Below are 8,235 nucleotides of genomic sequence, written 5' to 3' on the forward strand. Positions count from 1 at the left end.
ACTGGATTGGGCCAGACTTCTCAACACCACCGAATGATAGCAGCATAACATAAACTCCAATCCAGTGTCTTTTTTGGGAGGTGTATTCCCATGCACCTTTTCACACCCACACATGGGTATACGCTTCCTGATTTTGGCTATTTGCTCTTGTCCTCCTCCTTCTAATCCTCCACCACCATATCACCAGGGTGACCGTGGTCCGTGATGCAACACCCACCTAACTTTTTTAAAGGGTGTTTATGATGCCCGTAAAAAAATATTTTTTATACAGTATGTTCATGTATAGCCCCCCCAGGGGTAAATGTTTGTCAGCCCATACACTTAGTGCATGGGCATTACAAGTATAGGAGGCCCACTCCTTTCTAATGGGAACATTTTTTTATGAGGCCCTCCTCCTCGTCTCTTCCAAGGGGCATTCAAGTGCCTCCAAATTTTTGGCAGCCCTTGCATTCACTGCATAGGCCAACACTATGGGAGACTCTCTCCTTTCTAATGGGAATTTGTCGTTACTGTGGCCCTGCTCTGTGTGTCTTTAAATTCTTAGTGGGGTTTTTCCTAAAATTGGTCAGCCGTTGGACTCACTGCATACCCTATAACTGTATAGCAGACCCTCTCCTTTCTAATGGGAACATGTCGTAACTTGTTACTGTGGCCCTGCTCTGTGTGTCTTTAAATTCTTAGTGGGGTTTTACCCAAATTTTGGCAGCCCTTGCAGTCACAGCATGGGCATTACCACTATAGGAGACCCGCTCCTTTATAATGGGAACATTTTTTTACTGAGACCCTCCTCTGTCTCTTCAAAGGGATATTGGGTTGCGTCCAAATTTTTGGCAGCCCTTGCAGTCAATGGATACCCAATAACAGTATAGGAGACCCACTTGTTAATAATGGGAACAACAAAGCATAGCCAGCTGATGGCTCTCTAACAATAGCGAGGGCTGACTGCTGGCCTTTTAAAAATAGTAAGGGCCGTCTGATGTCCCTATAAAAATAGGCTTTATGACTTTCAGAGTCCCTGCATCATAAATAAAACAGGATGTGTCTGATGATGTGTCACACACCACATTGCCAGATAAGGTTGTAAAATGTTAAAATGACATTTCCCGGTGAATGCATTTGCCTTAAAAAAAAAAAAAAAAAAAAAATAGGATCTTTCTTTAGTATAAAAAAAAACAGCGTCACCAATTTAACAACAATGTAATCACATTGTTCAGCTCATGCACCTCCTCCTCCATCTCCGAAATGACCACATCAGTCACAAGCTGACAGCACTGCCTTGGCCAAGCGGCAACAGGCTGTGCTGAAGATAACAACATGCTTAATTGACAAACCACCCAGCGCTGCAGAGTTGTTGAAAGCTGTAACTCAGCAGCCTGATCTGTGGCTCTCAGTGCTGAACATACAGCCAGGCATGGTAGTGTGTGACAATGGGCGGAACCTGGTGACGGAGAAATGACAGCTGGGGTAGATACTGTTTCCCTCTATGCCAGCCCTTTCATCGAGCTAAAGAATATGGCTGTGGTGAAATACAACTCCCACTGAGAAGCTGTTTCAGATTGAAAAACATTGTGCCCACTAGAGGATTTGATTCTGAGGGCTAACCTTTCTCCCCCGCTCAAGTGCCCCATAGCAGCTGCAAAGTTAGCGCTATCATGAACTCTCCTGAGGTAGAAGCCAAGGCACACCAGAGGATTCTCTGGTGGGACCATCCAACCCTGTCAAGAAGCAGTCCTGGCTAAGAAAAGTGTGTGGAAAGGTTCCCGAACACTCTATGGCTGCTTTTTTACTGAGGAGGAAACACACGCAAACATGGGGAGAACATACAAAGTCCTTGCTGGGATTTGAACCCAGGATCCCAGCGCTGCAAGTCTTCAGTGCTAACCACTGATCCAATGTGCTGCCGTTCACCATCTGATATCTAACAGGCTGGAGAAACTTGCACCTACTGCCACTATCTTCAGCTCCTTTCTGAGGAAATGTATTTGGGCAGCCACTCAGTCTACCAAATAAAATGAAATTGGGGATGGCTTTGCTACTGGTACTGGGGGCAGTGCTAATACCATGGTGTCGTACCATAGTTTGCTGGAAATATTCCAGGCTGGTAGGAGGCAAGCAAATTCCCACAGAAAAGTACCAGCAGGTAATGTTCAGGGACCCGCCCTAGTAGAAGACTGAGACAACACCGGGAGAAATAGTGACGGCTGGGGACCGAGTATGGACATGAGGCATGTGGTTGTGAAAAGCTTCCGCCTCCATGAGCCTAAAAGGCCACATTTCAAGTGAAAGCAGCTTTACAGGACTTCCTGTGAGAAATGACACGCAGGGTAGATAGGGTTTCTCTCTATGCCAGTCCTTTCACCGAGCTAAATACAACGGCCAGCAAAAAAAGTTGTGAACTGGCTCTGTACCGTCCCTGGCCACATTCACCTGTCCACGTGTTTGTGGTTAGGTGGTCCTTCCCAGTAAGTGCACTGGGGAGGGCACGGGTAATGTGGGACCCGTGCTTGTGGAAGACGGCGGCGATACCAGGAAATATAGTGGCGGCTGGGAACAGAGTATGGACACCCGGTTGCCGCCGGCATGAGGTTATGAAAAGCTTCAGCCTCCACGAGTCTAAAAGGCCAGATTTCAAGTGCAAGCAGCTGTCAAAAATTTGGCAGTATAGTATTGCAGCCTGTGGGTGGGTGGCTGGCTGCCTGCCTGCATACTTGCGCTTGCATTCCAAGGAATGGGGTAGGGACAACTGAACGCTTCAGTGGGACAAGGACGTGGACGGTGATTGTTGCAAGTCTGCAACGACTGGTTCATGGCGGGAGGCATCCTCGCATGCACCAAGGATCACTTATGATGGGCACACTTTTAGGCAGTGACCTGGGAGTCAGAGATGCTTCCAGAGGTCTTCCCCATGCTGTTCCCATTACTTTTCAGCACTGTATGTGACGCGCCCCCTGGGCCGCGGGGTACTCGGTGCCGGGCCAGTCGGTGCAGGGGATGTCACAGTGGCAGTGACCCGGTCCGTGACCCAGGGCGGTCAATAAAAGGGGGCTTATTTACAGGGGATTATTAGTTCTTATGTACAGTTCGTGACGCCACCTATGTGGCTAAAGGGAGCCGCCGCTGCGGAGCAGGTCCTCTGGAGCTGGTGTCAATGCAGCAGAGTTGTTTTAGCTCTCCACAGGTAGTTTAGCTCCAGGGCAGTAAATGGTGATGGTTTAGATGTTGATCTGCAGTGTAGTGCAGGGGATGATGGCGCAGCAGTAATAACTCGCAGAGACAGTGGGATGCAGTCTTCCGAATTTACTGACAGTCCTCACTTTGCTCCTGGTTACAACTGCAGATTATAACTTCCCATGTCGTCCTGTGCTTACTCAGGGAGGGGTTCAGCCAACCCTCAGGTACCTCCGGAGTACATAACGGGACCCCCTTCTGTGTGTTCCTTCTGGCCGTCTCCCTGCACCTCACACCCAGTGTCCCAATCCAGTGACCGCAGACCTTGTTGGGCGACGTCTTCTCTGTCCCCTGGGTCCTCTATGGCCACCTTCTCGGTGAGATAGATGTGACTTGTGGATGCAGCACCTGAAATGCTGCACCCTCCGGTTACCTAGTTGAATATTGCAATTCTCACTAGTTAGGGGCCGGTCCCCTTGCGATCTGATCCCTCCACCGCCTGGTAGACTCGGGCGTACGGGTGGCCTCCAGCACTGCCCGTACCCCTGGGATCCGTTTTTCACTCCTGGATCCTTCTCTCTGCTCCCGTTCCTTCCTCCTCTCCTTCTCCTGGGCCTCCTCACTCAGGCCCGCGCTTCCCTGAGCAGAGCTCCTGCTCCCAACTCTTCCTCTGACTCAATCTCCTCAGACCTCCCTCTAGAATGTTCCACCCTCTTTTATATCGCTTCTTACTGAGCTCCCCTGAACTTCTTCCTTCACCCACACCCACTACATGGTTCCCCCCACTCCAGCCAGGGACAGGGCTCAGCAGAGGAGCAGCGCGTCTTGCTGCCGGTCTGGAGTAGTGTAGTGTTGGATGCAGGTGTTAGGGTCCCGGCCAGAACTCCTTCCTTACCTGAGAGTGAGATACCACACCTCTGGGTGAGATGCAGTACCTCTGTGGCGACTGAACCCTCAGGGGCGCCACATATGCATGTGTATGATGTGTCACACACCACATGGCCAGATAAGGTTGTAAAATGTTAAAATGAAATTTCCTTGTGAATGCATTTGTCTTGGTTGAAAGCAATTCAAAAGTGCAAAAACGCATCAAAAACGCTACGTGTGAACATAGCCCAAGGTGTGGAGGAGTATTTTTGTTTTTGGTTATTTATTTTGCTTTATATACATTGTACATGTCATGGAAAGGATGTTCCTTAACATATTTCCCAGGAAAATCCATTTTGGTTTAGTTTTTGTATGTTTTATTGTGAATCTGTAAAAGTGGTGTAATACTATGATAACGTTGTTGACAGAAGTGACCTGGGAGTCAGAAATGCTTCCAGGGGTCTTCCCCATGCTGTCCCCATGTCATTTGAGCGCTGTTCCCATCGATTTGGGCAATTTTTAGGCCCTCTGCAGACCGCCGGGGAGAGCAGCCTGAAAAATGCTCGAGTTTCCCATAGACTTACTGTAGTGCCGGCGTCCCTGCCCTCTGCTAGGCAGGGACGCTGTTCCCCTCACCGCTCTGCTCCGTGCCCGGCGTCCCTCTCCCGCTCTGCTGGCAGCGCGCGCTCCTTCCCGGCCACTGTGCTTAGGGCGCGCGCGCGCGCCCTCCCTCCCTCTTAAAGGGGCCGCGCGCGCCGTCCTAAGGAGTCCCCGGCCAATGGCCGGAGGTCTTTACCATATATTAGGCACCTCCTCCAAAATGGAGGTGCCCGAGCAATGTTGTTGCACCGTTCTACTCTGCTTCAGCCCTCAGGTCCCGTTGCCAGTTACCTGCCAGATTCCTGCCAGCTTGCTGTCCTAATCCTGCCTGATTTCCTGTTACCTGCCTGCCTGCCTGAGGTCCGATGGTCTGCCTTACAACTCCGGTCAGTCTGTCTAAGGACCAACTTGCCCGCTCACCTGGGAGCGCACATCAGCTACCTGCCTGCTTGCCTGAGGTCCGACGGTCTGCCTTACAACTCCGGTCAGTCTGTCTATGGACCAGCTTGCCCGCTCACCTGGGAGCGCTTCTCCGCTACCTGCCTGCTTGCCTGCCCGGAGGCTCCGCTGTCACGTGCTGTGACCACCAGCTATTCCAGACTCTTGCCCGCTCACCTGGGAGCGCTTCTCCGCTACCTGCCTGCTTGCCTACCTGGAGGCTCCGCCGTCACGTGCTGTGACCACCTGCTATTCCAGAGACTCTCGCTTGCTCACCTGGGAGCACACATCCTCCATCTGCCTTGCTAGCCTACCTGGAGGTTCAGCCATCACAGGTCGTACCTACCCCTTACCTAGAGACTGCCCCGGTCACTTGCCGTGACCTCCAGCCCGTTCTTCCAGAGACTGCCCCGGTCACTTGCCGTGACCTCCAGCCCGTTCTTCCAGAGACTGCCCTGATCACTTGCCGTGACCTCCTGCCCGTACACCCAGAGACTGTCCCGGTCACCTGCTGTGACTGCCTGCCTGGTCGCCACCCGCTCCCTTACAAGGACCGCTCCCTTGTATAGTAGCCCAGAGGTTCCGCCTCCCAGACCCGTTACACTTACATTGGGCTCGTTGCTCGGGTCGAGCACTCGAGTATTCCAATTTGCTCGACCCGAGCAACGAGTACCCGAGCATTTTAGTGCTCGCTCATCACTAGAGGTGAGGTAAAATGGAGGCCAGTCTGTCAGCCATTATTTTGGACATTATCTTAATGTCGGTATTTATAAGATAAGATAAGATAAGATATACTTTATTTATCCCGGAGGAAATTGCGGTATCACAGCAGCAGAACACAGATCTCGAACATGACACATATGATAACATAACATTTGGAATGCTTTAGACATTGCTTTTCAGACATTTGTTAAACACCCCCATAGCTGTTGGAACAAACGATCTCCAGTATTTTTCCTTTTTACACCTTAGTTGTATTAGGCGATTGCTGAATGTGCTCTTCTGTTTTCCAAACAGTTCATAAAGCGGGTGTGTGTTGTTGCCCATTATAGCTCTGCACTTCTTCTTAATCCTATCCTCTACCACCTCTTCAAAAGTCCCAAGCTGTAGGCCCACCGTCGCGCTAGCCTTCTTGATAAGTTTGTTGAGCTTGTTGGCGTCAGCAACACGCACACTGTTACCCCAGCAAATTATTGCCGCAAAGGTGGCACTAGCCACAATGGATTGGTAGAACACCTCAAGCATTTTGCCACACACATTAAACGACCTTAACTTCCTTAGGAAGTACAATCTACTCATCCCCTTCTTGTAGACCTTCTCCATGTGGCACTTCCAGTCTAGCTTGCTATCCAGGTAAACCCCCAAATATTTGAAACTGTCCACCATCTCCACATCCTGACCGTCAATGGTAACAGGTAGGCATACCTTCTTGCACCTTCCATAGCTCATCACCAACTCCCTGATTTTCTTAACATTTAGTTCTAGATGGTTAGCCTGGCACCATACTACAAAGTCCGCAACCACCCTTCTATATTCCTCTTCATCCTGGTCCTTCCCAATACCGCCAACTATCACAGAGTCATCCGAGTACTTCTGGAGGTGACAACGGTCTGATTTATACTGAAAGTCAGCTGTGTACAATGTAAAGAGGAATGGCGACAGCACTGTTCCCTGCGGGGCTCCGACACTGCTCAGTACACTATCTAATGTAGCCGTCCCCCACCTAACAAACTGTGGCCTATCCGACAGGTAGTCAATTATCCAATTCACAAGTCCCTCATCCACCGCCATTTTAATCAACTTTCCACGCAGTAAGAGTGGCTGTAATGTGTTGAACGCACTAGAGAAATCAAAGAACAAAGCACGCACTGTGGTTCCATCATTGTCCAAAAGGGAATGTACTGTTTGTAGCAGAGACGCTACAGCATCGTCCACCCCCAGTCCCTGCCGGTACGCAAACTGAAGAGCATCAGTATGCGCCATCACCCTCGGACACAAGTGAGCAAGTACTATTCTCTCCAAGGACTTCATCGCATGCGATGTTAAGGCCACCGGTCTATAGTCCCCCGGGGAAGCCGGGAAGGTAGTCTTGGGAACCGGCACCAGGCAGGAAGTCTTCCATAGCACTGGTACTCTCTTTGATTGTAAGCTCTGGTTAAAGAGATGCTGGAAGACAGTACACAACTCATTTGCACACACTCTGAGGACACGTGGACTGAGACCGTCAGGCCCTGCTGCTTTGCCAATGGCCAGCTTACTAAACTGGTCCCTCACATCATTTTTGGAGACCGAGAAATGATCTATTTCACCCCCTGTTAATTTAGCTAGTTGTTCCCCGGCCTCCTCCCCCTTCCCTGCTGCTACCGCACCTTTATTGCTGAATCTATTGAAGAACTCATTCATTTCATTAGCCATTCTAAGTCCACCACCCCCCTGCTCCGACCTTGCCTTAAACCCAGTCACTAGCTTCATTCCAGCCCACACCTCTCTGGAGCTTTTTTGTGCAAATTGATTTTCTAATTTAACTCTGAATGCCTCACGGGCAATCTTAATTTTCCCCTTTAGGTCTCGCTGTATAATTTTCTATGCCTCCTTGTCCTTCCTTTTAAAAGCCAGTTTTTTCATGTTTAGTAAATGTTTCAACTCTTTTGTAATCCATGGCTTATTGTTTGCATAACACCGAATCTCTTGAACAGGTACTACAATGTCCATACAGAAGTTGATGTAATCAGTAACTCTGCCGGTAATCTCATTAACATCACAATTCTCTTTCATGGTACACAACACCTCCCAGTCTGTACAATCAAAGCAGTCTTGTAACGCCTCCTCTGCTGCTGGACACCACTTCCTTATCTTTTTAATTGTCACTGGTTGTTTGCGGACGTCTGGTTGGTAAGCAGGAGACAATAGTATGAGGTTGTGGTCAGATTTCCCCAGGGGAGGTAATGCAGCCAATGAATAAGCATTCTTAACATTAGCAAAGAGGAGATCCAGTGTGTTGTTGTCCCGTGTAGGACATTTGACATATTGATAGAACTTTGGTATTGCAGATGAGATCTTTATTCGATTGAAATCCCCAGAAATTACAGTTAGAGAGTTTGGGTGTTTAGTCTGAAGCCGGGCCATCACCCCTGACAACACATCCCCAGCAGCCTCTGGGTT

Source organism: Phyllobates terribilis, unplaced genomic scaffold (genome assembly GCF_046119375.1).
Source record: "Phyllobates terribilis strain yellow unplaced genomic scaffold, ASM4611937v1 Scaffold_1__5_contigs__length_1240528914, whole genome shotgun sequence".
NCBI classification, from domain to species: Eukaryota; Metazoa; Chordata; class Amphibia; order Anura; family Dendrobatidae; genus Phyllobates; species Phyllobates terribilis.